Genomic DNA, 23,601 nt, shown 5'->3' with positions numbered 1-23,601 from the left:
TTCGATTGATAATAAGTGTTAGATGTATGCCCTAGAAGCCAATTTGGCTGACACATTGTTGATTCTAGGGACATAATTTTGTACTTGACTATTTATTATTGAATAAATAAAAGGCATCTTTTTCATTCATATTGTTTATGTGTCTATGAATCGTCCAAGAAATTAATAAGATGATGATACATATTCTCAAGAGTTGAGAATTTGAGCCATGTATCATTGGTGATTAATTTCTAAATGCTCCTGATCAATGGATCATCACGAGGACGGTGATCGATCCGATCAGTGCACAGATCACTCTCCTTCTGGATGGACGAGACTTGAGTCCACAGTGTAGGGACACTGAAGTGATAGTGCAGGTGCTTGTTAGAGAACAAGGGTACTGAGCGTGACCAAGACAAGAAGTCACTTGGATGTCTATCCACTCGTCAGTGACTTGCTTGATGTTGCAGTAGTGTGACTGGTCCTTTGACCTGCGGTGCTTCGGCTACTCACAGTGAGGTTATTGTAGTTTGACTGCACACATACATGGTCTCTAGCCATATGGGTCCATGCAGTGTAGATTGGCTGCAGTAGGTTCACTGTAGGAGTAGGGTATGCACCTACAAGGAATCTATCGACCTTGATAGAAGAGGAGTGATCCTATGTGATTTGTTAGACTGAGTTCTAAGACCTTGGCCAGGGCAGTAAAGTGGAGAAAGAGTTTTCCACTATCGAACTCAAGTCGAATAAATCTTGACATATGACAGACGATGGGGTTTGACGAGTTGTCCATGACCTCCGTCCTGTAGGGATCCACGATAGTAGGACTGTATCACACGTTAACTGCACCTAGAGGTTCATCATTCCATTCTGCTGGGTAGCCACTACATGCTGCTAGGTGTCACTGGTGGATGGTGGGACTCATAGGGATTATCTTGATGATCGATAAACCCTAATGAGTTGAGTTGGAATCGTTCCAACCCATTGAAAGGAGTTTTCAATGATATAGTGATAGAGATCACAATATATCTCACTACCAGTCAGAATAGAACCTATGGGGTCACACACACTAGAAGTATTGACCGATCCGATGGTTGAAATCGTGATTAGGAATCACAAGAAATCAATTTGATTGATAAAAAGTTGAAGAAGGAAAAAGGAATTAATTAATTGGACTTGAAACAAGAATCCTACTTCGGGTAGGATTCCTAGAGTCCTAATTGGATTAGGACTGGGAATCCTAGTTGGAGTAGGACTGGAATTCCTATTTGGAATAGGATTCCTACAATCCTAATGAGATTAGAAATTTTGAATTAAAATTGGATTCCTACTTGGAGTAGGATTCCTAGAAATCCTAATTGGATTAGGACTTCGGATTCAAATAGAGTCCTAATTGGATTAGGACTAAAATTAAAATACATCCTAATTGGATTAGGATTCCTTAAGTCTAAATTAATTATTAATCTAATGAATCAACATGACTCCTAATTGGATTAGGATTGAAGAGTTCAATTGAGTCATGATTCATTCAAGTCCTAATTGGATTAGGACTAGCATAGATTGAACCCAATTTGGTTAAGCCTAATTGGATTAGGACTTAACCACATTAGGGCATCCAAATCCTTACCTAATGAAGATTAGGGCAACCATGAAGGAGGGGCACACGCCCCTCCTCCTTTCATATTGCTTGGTGCGGCAACAAGAGGGGCCGGCGCCCCTCTTGGAATTATTTCAAGGGAGCTCCTAAAAGTTAGGAGCTCCACTTGTTATTTAAAGAGGGCTTCATGGGGGCTGACCTAATAGAAGAGAAGGCTTCTTCCTTGCTGCCGTACGCCCCCCTCTTGCTCCTCCTTTGGTTCAGCCGCCATTAGCAAAGGGAAAAGAAGAGGAGGCCTCTCCCTCCTCTTGGTCTTCTTCCTTGGCTTCAACGCGTGTGAAGAGAAGAAGGCTGCGAAGGGATTTGATCTTCTTCCTCTTCTTCATCCTTCTTCTTCCTCCTCTCAAGTGCAATCAAGAGTTGATTGAAAGAGAGGACATCAGCCATCAAAGCTATCTCTGCAAGGGAGCTAGTACCCCGGTGAGATAGAGAGCTTGGATCGGATCCTGCTTCGTGTGGATACCCGTAGAGGCCGGACGTTTGAACGGCTTCAAGCGAACCCTCTTCCAAAACCACGAATTCAGATTTGCGGTGATCATCTACCCGCGCAAGGTGAAGATTTGATCTTCCTATTAGTTTTAAAAGTTTTAATTCTTACCTAATTACGAAAGGTCTCGAAACAACGTTCATGCGATGAACGTTGAACTCGTGCATGCCGATTCCGCTGCCATCTGAAAAATTTTTGAAATATCAGCGGCATGGGCGGGTTCCCAACAGTGGTATCAGAGCCTAGGCTTCGTAGATTAAGGTAAGAATTAAATATCTAAAGGCTTATTAGATCTGAAAATTGATTGATCATGCATGCTGAAAAATTCTGCATGCAGATTTTTCAGGGGTGCTGATTTTTTACATGCTGATTTTTATGTGATAAAAAGATGATTCTAATTGCATTGTTAATAGGATTACAAAGTTTAGAATCATGATTAGCATGATCAGCGACCTATGTCATGATATAATCAGTTAGTTTTCAGATCTGAAATTATAATTGTAGCATACGGTGATGATCATAGGATTCAAACCCTTTTGGTATCAAATGTAATGACCTGCGATGTGATCTGCGATGTCATGTAAATTTTACAGATGCTTGCATGCATCTTATTTGATGTTTTGAGAGGCCTGCGTGCCTCCTAAAAGGAGATGTAAATTATTTTTATTTTTATTTTACATCTGGTTGTATTTCTGTGATGTGATGTACATCAACGATCAAGTCGAAGACGATGCATGAGATGAACAGGGGTCTAAGCGGTTGATGGCGATGGGATCAAGAGTTGATCAAGGATCGAATCAAGGAAGCTTGGATCCAATTCAAGAGTTGAAGACCACTTGATCGATTGATGTGCATGTGCTTGTAATACGACCTAATTAGAATCCATGATCATCACCTAGTTAAAGTTTAGCTTTAATTATTGCCGCGATTATAACTGCCTGCAATGCGCCGTTTGCATGTGATGTGAATGAGAGTCGGGTAGATGGGTCTACATGTGATGTAGCAAACCCAATTGAGACCTAAATCAAAACCTCCTCAATCAAGTCGAGAGTGAACCGACATGAGCAAATCATATTAGATTAATTGATCTAATTGGTGTCTAGGAAAGCATGAAAGGTGGTTACTTAATTAGGACCTTACTCTCTGAGTAAGGGGAGCCTCCCACCTGCTTACCTGGCCAATTGTTCGATTACCTCTTATGAAAGGCTCAAGTTGCAAACACTAAGACCTGATTAACCAATATTAAGTCAATAGGTCTTCCACTGTAGTAGAGCTGCTAAGGCCTTTCTGATGTTGACTTGTCTCGGCTGGATACAGTGGTCAAGTTGCATTGGGGGGCTGGACCTCTCTATAGACATGAGATGTTGTAGGGTAAAGATGGGGTTGGGCACCAATAACTGTTAGGTGAGGACCCAATGACGACTTTATTCCTACGGTTATACAGTGGGTCTGACTTAACTAAGAAATGAGACCAATAACTGTTAGGTGAGGTCCTCATGGCTTAGAGACCAAGTTGCACTGCAACATGCTTAAGAAGCATTGTACAAGAGTTGTACACTCATCCATCTATGTGTCACCAATAACTGTTAGGTGAGGTGGCATGTAAATTGGTGGGACCGCAGTACCCACTAGAAACCCTAGTCGTGTGGGATTTCCGTTTTCCTACCAGGGGAGTGTGAGGAATTCGAGAAAATAGTGGGAGTCACAATTTGTTCTGAAAGACCTTAGGACAGATTAGGATCAAGTACAAAAGTCTAACTAGAATCTTTACTCTCTGCAGATACAATGTCGGCTTCAAACCCTTTGACCCGTATTCTTGAGACCAACCGACTGACCGGAACCAATTACAAGGACTGGCTTAGAAATCTCAAAATAGTTTTGGACTGTGAGAAGATAGGCTACATACTCGATTCAGATATCCCCACATTACCAGCACGTCCCACTGATGTTCAGCGTGAGATGCATAAAAAGTGGTTGGACGATGACATTAGAGTAAAATGCTATATGATGGCATCTATGTCTAATGAACTCCAATGCCAGCATGAAAATATAAAGACTGCTAGGGACATACTGGCACACCTGCAAGAGTTGTATGGTGAGCAAAGTCGCACAGCTCGTTTTGAAGTGTCCAAGAGGCTTTTCAAAGCGAAGATGCGCGAGGGGCAGTCTGTCCATGATCACGGTCTGACCATGATCAAGGACCTAGAGGAGCTTGAGAAGCTCGGTATGGACATGCACAAGGAATTGCAAGTGGATTTGATCCTACAGTCACTTCCTGATTCATTTGGTCAGTTTATAGTAAACTACCACATGAATAAGATTGAATGCACTAAGACTGAACTAATCAACATGTTGGTAACTGCTGAGGGAGCCTTGAAAGGTTCAAGGGGCAATGTCCTCGCTGCTGAGTTGACTTCTGGTTCCAAGAGAAAGTCTACTTGGAAGAAAAAGAAGCCTGCAAAGAAGCAGAAGAAAGACAAGAAGCCAAAGAAGGAAGTTCAAAAGAAAAAGGCTAACGACAAAGGAAAATGTTTCCACTGCAATGTCGAAGGCCACTGGAAGAGAAACTGTCCTTCATACCTCGAGAGCCTGAAGAACAAGAAAGGTGACACACCTTCAGAAGGTATAGACTTGCTCATTATTGAAACTAATCTAACGGTTTCTTCTACTTCTAGTTGGGTTATAGATTCTGGTTCTAGTGCTCATTTGTGCACTACCATGCAGGGTCTAAAGGAAAGTAGAAGGCTGGCGGAAGGTGCAGTAACCCTTCGGGTTGGCAACGGGGCAAAAGTTGCTGCTGTGGCTGTGGGCACCTACCATCTGCGACTACCGTCTGGATTTAGTTTAATACTTAGAGACTGTTATTATGTACCTGTTGCTAGCAGAAATTTGATTTCTGTTTCATGTCTAGCACAGGAAGGTCATGTTTTTACATTTGACAAAGACTGCTGTTCTATTTATTTAAGAAATAAAATAGTCGCACGTGGTTTCATGATTGACAGTCTCTATCATTTACATATGGATGTATCTGTGAATGTTACCGAGCAAGATGTGAGTGCCAAAGGATCCAAAAGATCCAGAGATGAGATAAACCAAAGGTATTTGTGGCACCTTAGGCTTGGCCATATTGGAGAGGACAGAATGAACAAAATGGATAAAGATGGGCTTTTAGGCTCATTGACTTCCGAGTCATATCCAGTTTGCGAGACCTGTCTTCAAGGAAAAATGGCTAGACTGCCCTTTGTAGGACATGGGGAGAGGACCATTGAAATACTTACCCTAGTACATACAGATGTATGTGGCCCATTCGATGTGCTAGCCAGGGGACGTTATTCTTACTTCATTACCTTTACCGATGATTATTCACGGTATGGGTATGTGTATCTTATGAGACACAAGTCTGAATCCTTTGAAAAGTTCAAAGAGTTCAAAAATGAAGTAGAAAAACAAACTGGAAAACCTCTTAAGGCTCTTCGATCAGATCGAGGAGGAGAATACCTTAGTGGGGAATTCCGGGACTATCTCAAAGAAAACGGCATAGTCTCACAATGGACACCTCCGGGTACACCTCAACTCAACGGGGTGTCAGAGAGGAGGAATCGGACCCTATTGGATATGGTCAGGTCCATGATGAGCTTCACTGATTTACCTATGTTTCTTTGGGGAGATGCCTTACTCACAGCGATTTATTTATTGAATAGAGTTCCCTCTAAATCCGTTCCTACCACACCGTATGAGATATGGCATGGTAAGAAACCAAGTCTGGGTCATCTCAAGATTTGGGGGTGTCCGGCCCACGTCAAGCGACTACAGGCGGACAAGTTAGAGGCTAGGACCATAAGTGCTCGTTTTATAGGATATCCTAAAGAGTCATTAGGATACAATTTTTACGTCTCAGAGGATCACAATGTGTTTGTGAGCCGTCATGCCATCTTCTTGGAAAATCAGTTTATCCTTGATAGAGGCAGTGGGAGGAAAATTGAGCTTGAAGAGAAAGTCTCTGAAAAGCAATGAGTCATGGATCCTAAAGAACCTATTCATAAGGAGCCAGTACACGATGTCCCTCAACCACCTCGTAGATCTAGTAGGGTCTCCCATCCTCCCGATAGATACTTAGGTATACTAGAAGAGGATACCGAGGAAATGTTCCTAGTGGGAGATAGGGATCACATACAGGATCCCAAAACCTACAACGAGGCGATATCTGATATCGATTCCGAGAAATGGCTGAAAGCTATGAAGTCAGAGATAGACTCCATGCATTCCAACCAAGTCTGGACCTTAGTAGATCCACCAGAAGGTATTGTACCTATTGGATGCAAATGGATCTACAAAAGGAAAATAGGTTCGGATGGAGAGGTAGAGACCTATAAGGCAAGGCTTGTGGCAAAAAGGTATAGTCAGCGCGAAGGCATTGACTATCAGGAGACCTTTTCACCTGTAGCCATGCTAAAATCCATCCGAACATTGCTTGCCATTGCAGCATTTCATGATTATGAAATTTGGCAGATGGATGTGAAAACTGCTTTCCTGAATGGATATCTTGATGAAGATATCTATATGGAACAGCCTTTGGGTTTCACTTCCAGTGATGGAGATCACAAGGTCTGCAAGCTGCAAAGGTCCATCTATGGACTAAAGCAAGCCTCTCGGAGTTGGAACACTCGTTTCGATGATGCAATCAAAACGTTTGATTTCATCAAAAACGAAGAGGAACCATGTGTTTATAAAAAGGTTAGTGGGAGTGCTGTCATTTTTCTCGTACTGTACGTAGATGACATTCTCCTGATTGGGAATGATATTCCCATGTTAACCTCGGTCAAGGTCTGGTTGTCAAAAGAATTCTCCATGAAAGACCTTGGGGAAGCATCCTATATTTTGGGAATAAAGGTCTCTAGAGATAGATCTAAAAGGATGCTTGGTCTTTCACAGAAGATGTACATAGAGGAGGTGCTGAAGAGGTTCAGCATGGAAAACTCCAAGAGGGGTCTCTTACCCCTAAGGCATGGAATTCATCTCTCCAAGAAGATGTGCCCCAACACATCTGAGGAGATTCAACGCATGAGCAAGATTCCTTATGCATCGGCAATAGGAAGCCTCATGTATGCCATGCTATGTACACGACCTGATATAGCTCTTGCTGTGAGTGTCACAAGCAGATATCAGTCGAATCCAGGTGAAGAACACTGGACAGCTGTGAAGAACAGTCTTAAGTACTTGAGAAGAACTAAGGACATGTTCTTGGTCTTTGGGAGAAGATCAAAGTTGAAGGTAGAAAGATGCACACATATTGATGATAGAAAGTCAACATCAGAATATGTGCAATTGTGGTTCAGTAAATTGGAAGAGTTCCAAACAACCGATCATTATAGATTCTACCTTAGAAGCTGAATGTTAAGCCGTATCTAAGGGTGCAGTGGAAACCTTCTGATTAAAAGTTAATTGCAGAATTAGGTGTAATGTCATTAGATGCCATGACACTTTACTGCGATAACATTGGCACCATAACACTAGCTATGGAGCCATGGTCTCATCAGAAGTCCAAGCACATAGAGCGGCGCTTCCATTTCATACGCGACTATGATATAGAGGTGCAGAGAGTAGACTCCGCGGATAACGTGGCAGACCCTTTCACTAAGCAGCTGAGTCAGCAAAAGACTGAAGCCCACCTTGAGAAGATGGGCGTAAGATATATGACCAATTGGCTTTAGTGCAAGTGGGAGATTGTTAGATGTATGCCCTAGAAGCCAATTTGGCTGACACATTGTTGATTCTAGGGACATAATTTTGTACTTGACTATTTATTATTGAATAAATAAAAGGCATCTTTTTCATTCATATTGTTTATGTGTCTATGAATCGTCCAAGAAATTAATAAGATGATGATACATATTCTCAAGAGTTGAGAATTTGAGCCATGTATCATTGGTGATTAATTTCTAAATGCTCCTGATCAATGGATCATCACGAGGACGGTGATCGATCCGATCAGTGCACAGATCACTCTCCTTCTGGATGGACGAGACTTGAGTCCACAGTGTAGGGACACTGAAGTGATAGTGCAGGTGCTTGTTAGAGAACAAGGGTACTGAGCGTGACCAAGACAAGAAGTCACTTGGATGTCTATCCACTCGTCAGTGACTTGCTTGATGTTGCAGTAGTGTGACTGGTCCTTTGACCTGCGGTGCTTCGGCTACTCACAGTGAGGTTATTGTAGTTTGACTGCACACATACATGGTCTCTAGCCATATGGGTCCATGCAGTGTAGATTAGCTGCAGTAGGTTCACTGTAGGAGTAGGGTATGCACCTACAAGGAATCTATCGACCTTGATAGAAGAGGAGTGATCCTATGTGATTTGTTAGACTGAGTTCTAAGACCTTGGCCAGGGCAGTAAAGTGGAGAAAGAGTTTTCCACTATCGAACTCAAGTCGAATAAATCTTGACATATGACAGACGATGGGGTTTGACGAGTTGTCCATGACCTCCGTCCTGTAGGGATCCACGATAGTAGGACTGTATCACACGTTAACTGCACCTAGAGGTTCATCATTCCATTCTGCTGGGTAGCCACTACATGCTGCTAGGTGTCACTGGTGGATGGTGGGACTCATAGGGATTATCTTGATGATCGATAAACCCTAATGAGTTGAGTTGGAATCGTTCCAACCCATTGAAAGGAGTTTTCAATGATATAGTGATAGAGATCACAATATATCTCACTACCAGTCAGAATAGAACCTATGGGGTCACACACACTAGAAGTATTGACCGATCCGATGGTTGAAATCGTGATTAGGAATCACAAGAAATCAATTTGATTGATAAAAAGTTGAAGAAGGAAAAAGGAATTAATTAATTGGACTTGAAACAAGAATCCTACTTCGGGTAGGATTCCTAGAGTCCTAATTGGATTAGGACTGGGAATCCTAGTTGGAGTAGGACTGGAATTCCTATTTGGAATAGGATTCCTACAATCCTAATGAGATTAGGAATTTTGAATTAAAATTGGATTCCTACTTGGAGTAGGATTCCTAGAAATCCTAATTGGATTAGGACTTCGGATTCAAATAGAGTCCTAATTGGATTAGGACTAAAATTAAAATACATCCTAATTGGATTAGGATTCCTTAAGTCTAAATTAATTATTAATCTAATGAATCAACATGACTCCTAATTGGATTAGGATTGAAGAGTTCAATTGAGTCATGATTCATTCAAGTCCTAATTGGATTAGGACTAGCATAGATTGAACCCAATTTGGTTAAGCCTAATTGGATTAGGACTTAACCACATTAGGGCATCCAAATCCTTACCTAATGAAGATTAGGGCAACCATGAAGGAGGGGCACACGCCCCTCCTCCTTTCATATTGCTTGGTGCGGCAACAAGAGGGGCCGGCGCCCCTCTTGGAATTATTTCAAGGGAGCTCCTAAAAGTTAGGAGCTCCACTTGTTATTTAAAGAGGGCTTCATGGGGGCTGACCTAATAGAAGAGAAGGCTTCTTCCTTGCTGCCGTACGCCCCCCTCTTGCTCCTCCTTTGGTTCAGCCGCCATTAGCAAAGGGAAAAGAAGAGGAGGCCTCTCCCTCCTCTTGGTCTTCTTCCTTGGCTTCAACGCGTGTGAAGAGAAGAAGGCTGCGAAGGGATTTGATCTTCTTCCTCTTCTTCATCCTTCTTCTTCCTCCTCTCAAGTGCAATCAAGAGTTGATTGAAAGAGAGGACATCAGCCATCAAAGCTATCTCTGCAAGGGAGCTAGTACCCCGGTGAGATAGAGAGCTTGGATCGGATCCTGCTTCGTGTGGATACCCGTAGAGGCCGGACGTTTGAACGGCTTCAAGCGAACCCTCTTCCAAAACCACGAATTCAGATTTGCGGTGATCATCTACCCGCGCAAGGTGAAGATTTGATCTTCCTATTAGTTTTAAAAGTTTTAATTCTTACCTAATTACGAAAGGTCTCGAAACAACGTTCATGCGATGAACGTTGAACTCGTGCATGCCGATTCCGCTGCCATCTGAAAATTTTTTGAAATATCAGCGGCATGGGCGGGTTCCCAACAATAAGTTGAAGAAGGAACAAAGGGAATTAATTAATTAGACTTAAAACAAGAGTCCTACTTGGAGTAGGATTCCAACTTGGACTGGGAATCCTATTTGGAGTAGGACTAGGATTCCTACTTGGAGTAGAATTCCTACAATCCTAATTGGATTAGGAGTTTTGAATTAAATTTGGATTCCTACTTGGAGTAGGATTCCTAGAGTCCTAATCGGATTAGGACTTCGGATTCAAATTAGAGTCCTAATTGGATTAGGACCTAAATTAAATAAGTTCTAATTGAATTAGGATTTCTTAAGTCCTAATTAATTATTAATCTAATGAATCAACAAGACTCCTAATTGGATTAGGATTGAAGGGTTCAATTGAGTCATGGTTCATTAAGTTCTAATTGGATTAGGACTTACCTAGATTAAACCCAAATTGGTTCACCCTTGGTCCAAGCCTAATTAGATTAGGACCTAACCATGAGTGACCTTCCTAATCCTTCTTAAAGGAGGATTAGGTTAACCATGAAGGAGGGGCACACGCCCCTCCTCCTTTTCCTTGCTTGGTGCGGCAAAGAAGAGGGGCCGGCGCCCCTCTTGGAAGTTTATCAAGGAGCTCCTACAAAGTAGGAGCTCCACATGCTATTTAAGAGGAGGCGTGGGGGCTGGCCTAGGGCATCATTGAAGCCCTCTCCCTCTCCAATTCGTGGCCCCCTCTCCTCCCCTTTCCTTGGTTCAGCCGCAAGCAAAGAAAGAAAAAGAAAGGTGGCCTCTTCCTCCTCCCTTCTTCCTTCCAACGCAGGGAAAAGAAAGAAGGCTGCAGGGGCTTTGATCTTCTTCCTCTTGTTAGAAATCCGCCCATGCCGCTGATATTTCAAAACAAAATCAGATGGCAGCGGAAGAGGCATGTGCGGGATCAACGTGATGCGGTTGGATCCACTAGACCGCCTCGGACTTAATCATTTGGTTATTTTTGCTTTTGAATCCTTGATGTTAATTTTATTTCAGCATAGCCTTGCTCGGGTTAGCCGACTTGGCCTTTATTAGAGTCGCTTTGGGTTTAGTTGTTTCTTGAATTCAATTAGATCAAGTCAAGTTAAGGGGTCAGGTAGCCACCTATAAATAGATGTGGTGAGCACCTATTTCAGTATGCAAAAATTAATTGAAAGGCTTTTGCCCTAGCTCTCTTCCCTTCTTTCTTCTCTTCTTGCGACGCCTTCCCCCTCTCCCTAGAACGCCGTCCAAGGTGATGAGAGCACAAAAGTGCGATCTACACATCACTTAAATTAGTATTATTGCTAACAAATAATGATAGAAGTGCTGTATTAATATTATATTTTTGTGGGGTGCAGGTGATCGGAAATCAAAGTTAAAATGCACATTGGGTTCAAAAAGATGCATCATAGTAGGTGATTAGTCAACCACATGGGGTCGGTCCCAGTTGCACACTAGAAGGAGCATTAGCCGACTAGGTGCAGCCACATCCAAGCTTCAAGCTCCAGCACACCATCCAAGTCCCGACTTCATCCCAGTTTGCCTCATCCGCGAATCCCCCATCCAGCATCCGAGATCAGTCCAAGCAACCTCCCATCCACACGTCTGCCTCCCAGCTCCGTGATCGTGATCCACCCGTGAAGCTTCCACGTCCGCATCCCGTCCATCCAAGTGCCAGCAGTCCGATCCCCCTGCGACCAGCCGTCCGCATCCAAGATTCCAGCAAAGATCTCAGCTTCCTTCCGCTTCTCCCGCGTGCAATCTTCTCTACATATGATTCAGCAGTCATCCGTGAATCTCTCCATCGCGTCTGTTTGCGAATCTCCCGCGTTCAGCTCCCAGCTCTTCCGTTCGCCAGCATCTCCACGCTTCAGCCCTTCCCAGATCCCGCAGGCGTCCGTGATCACAGCTCCCTCATCCGTCCGCGTGTAGGTCGGCATCCCGTGATTTCAGCATCGGCGACCAAGCTTCCGCACGAGCATCTCCGCATTCCAGCCGTCCCTCCGTGTCCGAAGATGATTAGCATCCCGGGATTTCCGCGATCAGCTCTCATCCGAGCGTCGATCCCTCATCCAGCCGTCCACGTCCGAGCTTTCTCTTCCGCATCCAGGTATCCTGCAGCTGGCATGAGAGATCCATCAAGGGGGATATATAAGGTCTCTCTCGGTGGGGGAGGGGGGCTCATTCTTTCCCATTGAAAAAAACAGAGGAGGGCCTCTGCCATCCGAAAAGAAAAAAGAAACAGGGGAGGCCCTGTTTCCGAAAAGAAAAGAAAAAAAAAGGGGAAAGAAAGAAAATGAAAGAGGGATTAAAGTTTTCAATGAGTGGCTGAAGTCTTAGGGAGGGAGATGGATGAACCTTTGATGTATTGCTCTTTGAAGTAAACTCTAAACTTTTGCCTTGAATGAATTATATTTACTGATATGTTTTTGATCCATGCATAGTTATTTCGTAGATAGTTCTTAAATGGATTATGATTATTGATACATGGATTGCTTCAGTATTTGATTCGTCGTAGACGTAGAAAGCACGACGAATGCTTAGAAATTGAGTTCATATGTTCATAAAACATATACCATGATTAGATCTATCCTACATTAAATCTTAAATCAAGAACCATAGAGTTTATTCCTTGGATGCAATATCATCAAGGGGGATTCCAGATCCCTACCATTTTTATTTCATTGAATTGTGTTTATTATTCTCTGCATTTTAATTTCTGAAAATCAAAACATAATTTTAATCCACAAATTTATTGAATTAATTAATCTAAAATTATATTCAATAATCTCATATATGTTTCGTTCCCTGAGGATTCGACCTCGGACTCCCGAGAATTTACTACTTGTGCGATTCTCCTGCACTTGGGAGAATAATTTTATTTTTGCATCAAGTTTTTGGCGCCATTGCCGGAGAACGGCTTATTTATTAGTATAATTTTAGATTTAATCAGTATCTTATTATTTAGTCTTTTTCTTTCAAAAAAAAAAAAAAAATTTCTGCTGTTTTTATTTCCTGCACAGTGTGCATCAAACTCTGATATCTGAGTAATCCACCGTCTGATTGCACTCAAATTTCGTCGGCTGCTGTAGGACACATGTTGCTTTCATCTGAACGGTCTGATTGATATTCGGATACTTTTACGACCATTAAATTAATATAAACTTTGCTGCTGTCTGCTTTAAATTTTCTGTGTTTAATTTTTTTGTTTAGAATCAGAATTTTATTATCATCATATCTCATTAACCCTTGTTGCTACTTGAAAATTGATAAGAACTTTAAGAAAAGATCAAGGGTAATCATTAAAAAAATAATAATAATAAAAAAAAAAAATAAACTCTAAAATTTTGTATGCTAGGTTGGAATAGGGACAACACTGGACGTCTGAGTCGACAACCTTTTGACAATTCCTTAGATCACATTATTGAAACTTTTTCGCAAAATCTCAGATCTGGTGAGATGGCTGATGATGATGTAGGAAGTCACCATGGTAATGAAGGTAGACCTCCAGTTATGACACTTCGACAATACTTACATCCCACTAGGACTAGTCAACCTTCATGCATGATTATTCCTGAAAATGTAGGACACTTTGAAATCAAACCAGGAGTAATTCAATTGCTACCAAAGTATCATGGAATGGAATCTGAGAACCCTTATCTTCATCTTAAGGATTTTGAGGAAATTAGTATCACATTTAGAGTGCCAAATGTATCGGAAGATGTCCTTAAATTAACCTTATTTCCTTTTTCCTTGAAGGATAAATTCAAAACATGGCTGAACTCCTTGAGACCAAGATCGTTAGGAACATGGCATGATATGCAAAGAGAATTCTTGAAAAAATCCTTTCCCGCACAAAGGACTAACTTTTTGAAAAGGCACATTAGTAATTTCCAGCAAAAAGACCATGAAACATTTTATGAATGCTGGGAGAGATTTAAAGATTTGCTACTCTCTTGTCCTCATCATGGGTTTGAAACATGGAGAACCATTAGTTTCTTTTACGAAGGGTTGTCCCCACAGTTGAAACAATTTATAGAGACTATGTGCAATGGTCTATTTCTGGAAAAGCAACCCGATGAGGCATGGGACTATTTAGACTCTCTCGCAGAGACTGCACAATTATGGGATACAGGGGATAGAGTGAATAAACCTTTGCCTAAGCCTACTAGCATTCCACACGGGGGCCTTTACAACCTTAATACTCAGGATGATATTCAGGCTAAAATGGTAGCCCTTACTAGGAAGGTAGAGGAAATTGAACTTAGAAGGATTGAACCCGTCAAGACCGTAGAACATAACAGCGAGTGTTGTAGGATTTGCGAAATGCCTGGCCATCTCATCACTGATTGCCCCACAATACCCGCATTCAAGAAAGTCTTGCACGATCAGGCCAATGTTATGAATACCTATCAAAAATCTTTCAATAATCCTTTTTCGGGTACTTACAACCCTGGATGGAAGAACCATCCAAATTTCAGGTGGAGGAATGACCAACCTCAACAAGTATATAACCCAACTCCTCCACCTCCGCACCCTCATTATGCACATGCACCCCCTCAAAAATCCAGTCTCGAAGAAATTTTGCAATCTTTCATGCAAGGTCAAGCTAAAATCAATGATGAATTAAGAAATCAACTGACAACGCTGACCACTGCTTTAAGTGCTCGAGAGAAAGGCAAGCTACCAGCTCAACCACAACCTAATCCTCAAGTCTATGGCGGTAGCAATGCATCATCTTCAACTATGCATAAAGAACAAGCGAAGAGTATAATAACTTTGCGAAGTGGTAAGGTTATTGACCGACCAATCCCGGAACAAACTCAAGTCATACCTGATTTTGACCCTCCCAAGACAAAAGAAAAGGATAATGAAGAAACTGAAGCACCAACATCTACTGAAAAAATTGAATGTCCTTTTCCTGCACCATTTCCACAAAGATTAAAGCCCTTGCAAAAGCTTGAACCAAACTCTGAAATTCTTGAGCTTTTTAAGCAAGTAAAAATCAATGTACCTCTTCTTGATGCAATCAAACAAGTGCCTTCCTATGCAAAATTTTTAAAAGATTTGTGCACTGTCAAGCGTCGTTTAAATGTCAAGAAGAAGGCATTTCTGGCTGAAAATGTGAGTGGAATTTTACAGCATAACATTCTTCCTAAATATAAGGATCCAGGTTGCCCAACTATCTCGTGCATCATTGGCAATTTTAGGATTGAGCGAGCATTGCTAGATTTAGGAGCGAGTGTGAACTTGTTGCCATATACGGTATATGAGCAACTCGGTTTGGGTGAGTTGAAGCCAACAACTATGACCTTACAATTAGCTGACAGGTTAGTGAAGGTTCCTAGAGGGATTATCGAAGATGTGTTGGTCCAAGTAGACAAGTTCTATTTTCCTGTTGATTTTATCGTACTGGACACACATCCGGCTTCCAATTCACCATCTCAGATTCCGGTCATCTTAGGACGCCCATTCCTTGCAACTTCTAATGCATTGATCAATTGTAGGAATGGTGTCATGAAGCTTTCTTTTGGAAATATGACCTTGGAACTGAACGTCTTTAGTATAGGTAAACAACCCAGTGATCATGAAGAAAGTAAAGAAGTTGAATGGGTTGAAACCATTGCGGAAGAATATTTGTTAAAAGAAACATTTACTGAATCATTAGTGATTAATTTCTAAACGCTCCTGATCGATGGATCATCACGAGGACGGTGATCGATCCGATGATATCAGTGCACGCATTACTTTCCCTATGGATGGACGAGACTCGAGTCCACGGTGTGGAGACACGGAAGTAATAGTGCAGGTGCTTGTTAGAGAATAAGGGTACTGAGCGTGACCAAGACAAGAAGTCACTTGGATGTCTATCTCCTCGTCAGTGACTTGCTTGATGTTGCAGTAGTGTGACTGGTCCTTTGACCTGCGATGCTTCGGCTACTCACAGTGAGGTTATTGTAGTTTGACTGCACAAATACATGGTCTCTAGCCATATAGGTCCATGCAGTGTAGATTGGCTGCAGTAGGTTCACTGTAGGAGTAGGGTATGCAGCTACAAGGAACCTATCGACCTTGATAGATAAGGAGAGATCCTATGTGATTTATAAGACTGAGTTCGTAAGACCTCTGCCGGGGCAGATTGCACAGTGGAGAAAGAGTTCTCCGCTCTCGAACTTAAGTCGAATAAATCTTGACATATGACAGACGAAGGGGTTTAACGAGTTATCCATAACCTCCGTCTTGTAGGGATCCCCGATAGAAGGACTGTATCACATGATAACTGCACCTAGAGGTTCATCATTCTATTCCACTGGGTAGCCACTACATGCTGCTAGGTGTCACTGGTGGATGGTTGATAAGTGCTTAATAATCCATAATTTAGTTATCTTTCCATAGCACTTATCAATGCTTTTAAACTGATAAATACATATTTTACCATAAAATTAAATAAACATTGAAATGAATTTAAAATATGGTAAGAGGTAAATAATTTTTTTCTCAAAACAGACTCTAAACTTGTCTTTCTTCTGGTTGTAATCTTTCATGAAAACATATAAGGAGGAGATTGTGTTGACCCGATTTGGTAACCTGATGAAGTTGTAATCAAGCTAAGGTTATAATTAAATGGGTTTTGGTCCTGATTCGATCGAAAGTTATAATTAATTATGTATGGGGCAAAGGTCTGATTAACCCTTTTTATTAGGTCACGGTCCGATTTTTAGTCTTGTCTGGTCGAGTTCGATCTGAAGCAGCTTAGCAAGAATTAAATTTAAATGACAATGGGCTCAAGGACAAGTCAACCGTCATGACCCACCTCAAACCCAAAGTCAATTCCTAACCAATTCCTTACCAGCCTTCATATAAAATTTATAAATTGAAAAAAAAAGATAATTAATATAATAAAATAAATAAAAATAATTTCGGGGAGAATCACTGGATTCACTGTTCATATGAACAGTGTCCCGTAAAAACACTGTTCATATGAACAGTGGGAAATAATATAAAAAAAAAAAAATATAAATAAATAAATAAAATTGTTTCACTGTTTATCTCCTTCCTCCCTCTATCTATTCTTCCCGTGATCTCGCCTCACAGAGCGCCCCCCTGCCCGTTCCAGCCACAAGTCCCATGCGGTGCAGCCAGATCCAGATCCTCCGCCTCCTCTTCCGCCCGTGACGCCTCCGGCGTCTCCCCGTCGATCCCGCAGCCAGCCCTCTTCCCAGCAGCCGAGATCCAGTTTTTCCGCATCAGCCCGTTCCAGCCGCATCCAACGAGCACACCAGCGAGCAGCTCCTCCGTCTTCTCCGAGATCCGTCCATCCGCGTTCCTCCCATCGATTCCCAGCTCCAATCCCTGTGATTCAGCCTTCACCGCAATCCCTGCCGACTGCATTCAACGAGCTGGTAACCTAGCTCCTTCCGGATCGGCACCCGCTTCGAGCTCCATCTTCGTCCGAGATCATTCCCAGCATCACGCCCTCCTCCTCTCTCGGGATCCATCCCTGGTCTTCGGCGAGCTATAAGAGGAAGACGAAGAAGAGGAGGAGGGAGCTCGGTTCGAAAGAAATAGGGGAGACCCTGTTTCGGTGAAGAGAAGAAGAGAGCTGAACCAGAGAAAAGAAATAAAAAAAAAGAAAGGAGGGGGGAAAGAGAATAGTTTGTGATATTTTGGGAAGAATGAGAGGGGAATACTTTCACTTGAAGATGGAAGGTCGTCCGGAAGGCTAAACGTCCAATCTAGGGCTGGATGAAGCCCTAGCAATGTATCAGGGGCATTGTAGTTCTTACTTTTTTATTATTTTGGAACTTGTTTAAATTCTTATCTTCAAGAAAATATTTCTTTTATGATGTTTAAACCTTGAGCATGCCATTTACTATTCATGTTTGCTAAAGTAGTCTAAGATGATCCACGCCTAGGAAGATGAGATGTGCTGCACCCTAGATTAGCATACTTAGGTAGACACTTCATGCTATACCGAAGATGGATCTTCCTAAAACTCTTTATGTTTTTATTTTAAAAGGCTTGTAGCCAATTTGCATGCCTCTCCAAAAGATAAAAATTAAGAACACAGTCCCTAATGCAACGCTACGCGGTGGATTCCAAACCCTAGATCCATCTACTTTGATAAATTTCAATTCGTACTCATAGATTAATTTAGTTAAATCAAGTTAGCAAATTCTTCTTCGTGATTTATTTTTAAAAGAAAAATAACTTTCAATCCCTGTGGACCGACACCCGTAATCACTATCCTACAGGATACGTACTATTGCGTGGTTTATTTTCAAAATTGAAAGAACCGATCAATTTTTGGCGCCGTTGCCGGGGATTGCTAGCATAGTTATTTTTCCTATCATTAAAATTTTTTTTATTAAAAAAAAATTAATTAAAAAAACTTTCAAAAAAAATATATATATATCTAAAATAAAATAAAAATTATTTTTGATTGTTGTTACTTTTCTTATCTCTTTTTTCTTTCTTACTAATTTTTAATTTTTCTTTTTGTATTATTTGATCAGGAATCGAGAAAAAAAAATCTGGGATGATCAAAAGGAGAACTGCTGGAAAGAGAATGCTATAGAGGTTTGCCAAAAATATATATATATATATTCGCTGGAAAATTCTATTTGGTAACCTCTAAACCTTTCTTATTTAAATTAATTATTAGCTTGAAATTTTGTGGTGATTGTTTGCTTTTAACTTTAGCAGAAGTGTGAATGTATGCCTAATACACATACACCAACTAATCTGCACTTAGTAAGGGCAATCACCCCAACAAGATAAGAGCCGAATTTCATCACCGAACTCTTGCCCAATTTAGGTGAACTCAATCTCACATAGTGTCACTTTAATTAAAATCAATTAGACGTTGGCCCCTAGGGACATTCGAGCTCAATAGGACGAAGATCACCGAAAGTTGCACCAATTTCGCTCTGTGGCTTAGTTGATGTCTAGGCAAGCTTTGTCCCTATAAGGGAGACAGTTCATCTATTCGAGGCAAGTGAGTTTTAAGTGGGACCTTTGCGAACGCATCGTGACCCCTCCACTTACCTGGGAGCTTACCTGGTCAACTCGGTTCATTAGACCGGATTGGAGGCTTAGGTGCCCTCTTCAAACCAGTTAGGAGCTGTCTAGTGATTTTAGGACAAATACAAGGATTTATGTGTTTTTCTTTTATTGCATGCTTGATTGATCAAGTACTAGTGTATGCAAGGGAGTCGTTCTAGAGTATGTGACCTATTACCTTTTGATCCTGAAATAGAACGGACCCTTAGAAATATTCGAGCTGAGATCAGAACATTAGAATCATCCTCACCTCCTGAGATGGCTGAAGAACAACCCAAACTCCTGAGGGAGTACTTTACTCCCACCATTTACACTTTTCCATCTTGCATTTGATTACCTGAAGTAGCAGCTGTACAATATGAAATAAAATCTAGTGTGATCCAAATGCTCCCATCTTTTTATGGGCTCACCAATGAAGACCTATATAAACACCTAGATGAATTCCTTAAGATTTGCACCACTGTCAAGATTCAGAACTTTACTGATGATGCTCTAAAACTTAGATTATTCCCCTTCTCCCTTAAAGATAGAGCCAAACAATGGCTAAATTCTTTAGAAGCCAATTCGATTCATTCCTGGGGTCAATGCAACAAGAATTCCTTAAAAAATATTTTTCCATAGGAAGAACGAACCAGTTTAGACGTGCCATCACGAGCTTCTCCCAAACTGAGGGAGAAGAATTTCATGAAACTTGGAAGAGATTTTGGGACCTAATCCGTAAATGCCCTCATCATCAAATACCTAAGTGGCAGCTAGTGCAATATTTCTATGACGGATTGACTGAACGAAACCGTCAGATGATCGATGCTGCATGCGGGGGGACATTCATGCTTCAAAATGAGCATGAAGCATGGCAATTATTTAAAAATCTAAATGAAAACTCCCTCCACCATGCTTCATGTTCTCGTCAAGCACCCCTGAGTTCTCAAAGAAAAGGGACCATTTGTGAAATAAGTCATTCTATGGACCTGTCTAGCAAGGTAGATGCATTGTCCCATAAGATTGACCAACTGATGATAGGTGGGCATTACATGAACTCTTTCCAAGCATAAGTGTGTACTATCTATTCTAGCCCATCCCACCCTATTCATGAGTGCCCTTCAGCGCCCCAATTCTCCGAACTCGTGCAAGAACACATCAATGCTGCTCAAACACAGCCTAGACCGGGTAATGACCCATTTTTCAATACATATAACCCGGGATGGCGAAATCATCCAAACTTTTCTTGGAAGCAGCAAGCTTCGAACACAGCCCAACCCTATTCCCAAAATTTTCAAAATCCTCAGAATTTTCAAACCCAACAAAATATTCATTCATACCGTCCATCGACTCAATTTCAACACACTCCTCCTCTACCCCAAAGAAACACAGCCTTTGAGGAGAAAGTGTTGAACGCCCTTCAAGGTTTGGAAACCATTACACAATTAGTGCACTCTCAACGCAATCCATCACCAAGCTAGAATTCCAGATGGGGCAACTAGCTAATGCATTGAACAAGCAAGAGGAAGAAAAGCTTCCAAGCCAACCACTAAGTAATCCTAGGGGACAATACATGGCTCAAGAAAATCAACTAAATGCAATTCATCATGAACAAGCCAATGCTTTGACTACCTTAAGGAGTGGACGTGTGGTAGACAATAAGATTGGGGAAGATAACAATAAGGAAGGTGGAGAAGAGAATAGACATGTGGCAGATGAACCTCTAAAACCTTCTTCTTCTTCAGCTAGTCCACCTTCTGCCAAAACTCACATCCCAAAGGCCCCATTTCCTGAAGCTCTTAATTCACCCTCTCCCTTTGGCAAAAAGGAAACTTCACTAGAGGAGATGATGGAGGTTTTCAAACAAGTGAAGATCAACCTTCCGCTTCTTGATGCTATTAGACAAGTTCCCTCCTATGCCAAATTTCTTAAAGACCTGTGCACCCAAAAGCGAAAATCTAGGACACATGTGCCCAGAAAGGTCTTTCTAACTGAGCAAGTGAGTTCTATTCTCCAACACAACACCCCTCCAAAATTCAAAAATCCTGGTGCTCCCACCATCTCCTGTGTCTTAGGAAATAATTTCATTGATCGAGCACTCTTAGATCTAGGGGCAAGTGTCAACCTTTTACCTTATTCAGTTTATGAGAAACTTGGGTTAGGTGAGTTAAAACCAACCTCGGTATCCCTTCAATTGGCTGATCGATCTGTAAAAACACCATGTGGGATAATTGAAGATGTTCTTGTCAAGGTAGACAAATTCTATTTTCTAGTAGATTTCATCATCCTTGATATGGAACATGAACCTAATCCTAAGAAACAAATCCCCGTGATCCTTGGGCGCCCCTTTTTAGCAACAGCCAATGCATGCATCAATTGTAGAATGGGGGTAATGAACATATCATTTGGGAACATGAAGGTAAAATTAAATATGTTCAATGCGGCCGACCAACCTGCGAGGAAAGTTGAGTGTTTTATGATAGACAAAATAGATGACCTCATAGAAGGAGATGCAAAAACTACCTAACAGTGTCTGGCTGAAGACAATAAACTTAGCGCTTGTTGGGAGGCAACCCAATTCTCTTAGATTTTTTTTAACATTGAGGACAATATTAGGTTTAGGTTTGGGGGTATTCATCTTAATTTTCATTTCTTGATTTTCATTCAAAAAAAAATTGTGTTCATAAAATAATAAATAAAAAAAAGTTTTTTTTAAAAAAAAAACCTAATTTCTATACATGAATGCGAGAATGATAAATCCACAAGGTATATAAAATCTAAAAAGCCCAATAACTAGTTGAAAGTAATATAAATTTAAGTTCTTTTTATTAAGTCTCTCTTAGGGAGTTGTAAGCTAATTAATACTTTGGAATTTCACTACACACTGCCGACCCTTTTAAGGTCTAGGCTCGACAATATGTTGATAGTATAGTAGCAACCTTGGACCCTGATGAATCATACTTATCTAATTCAAAAAAAAAAAATCATCAATAAAAAGGATTTAGTCAGGAACATCGAAGAGGGCTACCTATTGTCAAAGGTCAGGTGGGCTTGTGATGAGGACTCTGAGCATAAGTCCATAGGGGAGTCTTGATGCCCGACACCTTGTGCCAACTGGTGTGAGAGTTGTCGACTGATTGCTCGTTACACGGAGAAATCACCACAAGAGTAAAAGTGCACAATTTATACATCTTTTATTAAAAAAAAAAAACTTTGTATTGACCTTGTAAAAAACAATAGTGTGAAAGCCGTCGTTGTAGAAATTCGAGTAAACTGGAATATTACAGATAAAGCCCGTGAGGTACTAAAGTAAACATCCACAACTCTCGAAATCCTGCAGATAAGATGATTTTGAATCAGTGAGTAGGTCCTTTCGACCAATCCTTGGAAACTACTAGTATTAGCAATATTTTGGAGATCTGAACCCTTAGCTTGTGTACGGTCCAGATTTCACGGTGCACTCCAGTATAAATAAGTCTTACAACTCCCTAACGGAAACTTAATGACCTCAACTTGAATTGCATTTTGACCTAGGATTTGGGCTGACTTAGTGAATAAAACCGTGTGTGTTTTGAAATTCTTATCATTTATGTATCTTAAATTAGATTTTAATTTCCTTACTAGTATGCATTTGGAATTTGATTTTCACTTCATATCAATTGATTTATCAAAAAAAAGAAAAGAAATTAATAATAACAATAATAATAATTGATTTATGGAAGTTTGTGGGTATCTTCACTGAAAATCCTCACGAGACTACAACTCGTCCACTAGGGTAACCTAGGGGTTTAAAGCCTTGTTATATATGGTAAATGTAACCGCGATGCCTGCGAAAGTGAGTTAAAATTCTTCTTTTCTAGTTTTATTTTGCTCGAGGACTAGCAAAACATAGATTTGGGGGTGTGATAAGTGCTTAATAATCTATAATTTAGTTATCTTTCCATAGCACTTATCAATGCTTTTAAACTGATAAATACATATTTTACCATAAAATTAAATAAACATTGAAATAAATTTAAAATATGGTAAGAGGTAAATAATTCTTAACAGACTCTAAACTTGTCTCTCTCCTGGTTGTAATCTTTCATGAAAACATATAAGGAGGAGATTGTGTTGACCCGATTTGGTAACCTAATGGAGTTGTAATCAAGCTAAGGTTATAATTAAATGGGTTTTGGTCCTGATTCGATCGAAAGTTATAATTAATTATGTATGGGGCAAAGGTTTGATTAACCCTTTTTATTAGGTCCCGGTCCGGTTTTTAGTCTTGTCTGGTCGAGTTCGATCTGAAGCAGCTTAGCAAGAATTAAATTTAAATGACAATGGGCTCAAGGACAAGTCAACCATCATGACCCACCTCAAACCCAAAGTCAATTCCCAACTAATTCCTTACCAGCC

At 40.9% G+C, this 23,601-nt stretch overlaps 1 non-coding gene and 1 pseudogene across 1 annotated transcript; both read right to left on the bottom strand.

Annotated features, from left to right (window-relative positions):
* Positions 1 to 14,037: 14,037 nt before the first annotated feature.
* On the bottom strand, positions 14,038 to 14,135 carry LOC120106344 (small nucleolar RNA R71; annotated as a pseudogene).
* Positions 14,136 to 19,857: 5,722 nt separating this feature from the next.
* LOC120106347 (small nucleolar RNA R71) lies at positions 19,858 to 19,963 on the bottom strand. The gene has a single exon (XR_005508521.2). It is a non-coding gene; the product is annotated as a small nucleolar RNA R71 (small nucleolar RNA).
* Between the last annotated feature and the right edge of the window lie 3,638 nt (positions 19,964 to 23,601).

The sequence above is a fragment of the Phoenix dactylifera genome, chromosome 1, assembly GCF_051530095.1.
Source record: "Phoenix dactylifera cultivar Ajwa chromosome 1, Ajwa_hap1_PhDact_Kaust_v1.1, whole genome shotgun sequence".
Taxonomy (NCBI): domain Eukaryota; kingdom Viridiplantae; phylum Streptophyta; class Magnoliopsida; order Arecales; family Arecaceae; genus Phoenix; species Phoenix dactylifera.
Note: the sequence above shows the minus strand (reverse complement) of the source record. Positions and strands in the feature narration are given on the sequence as shown.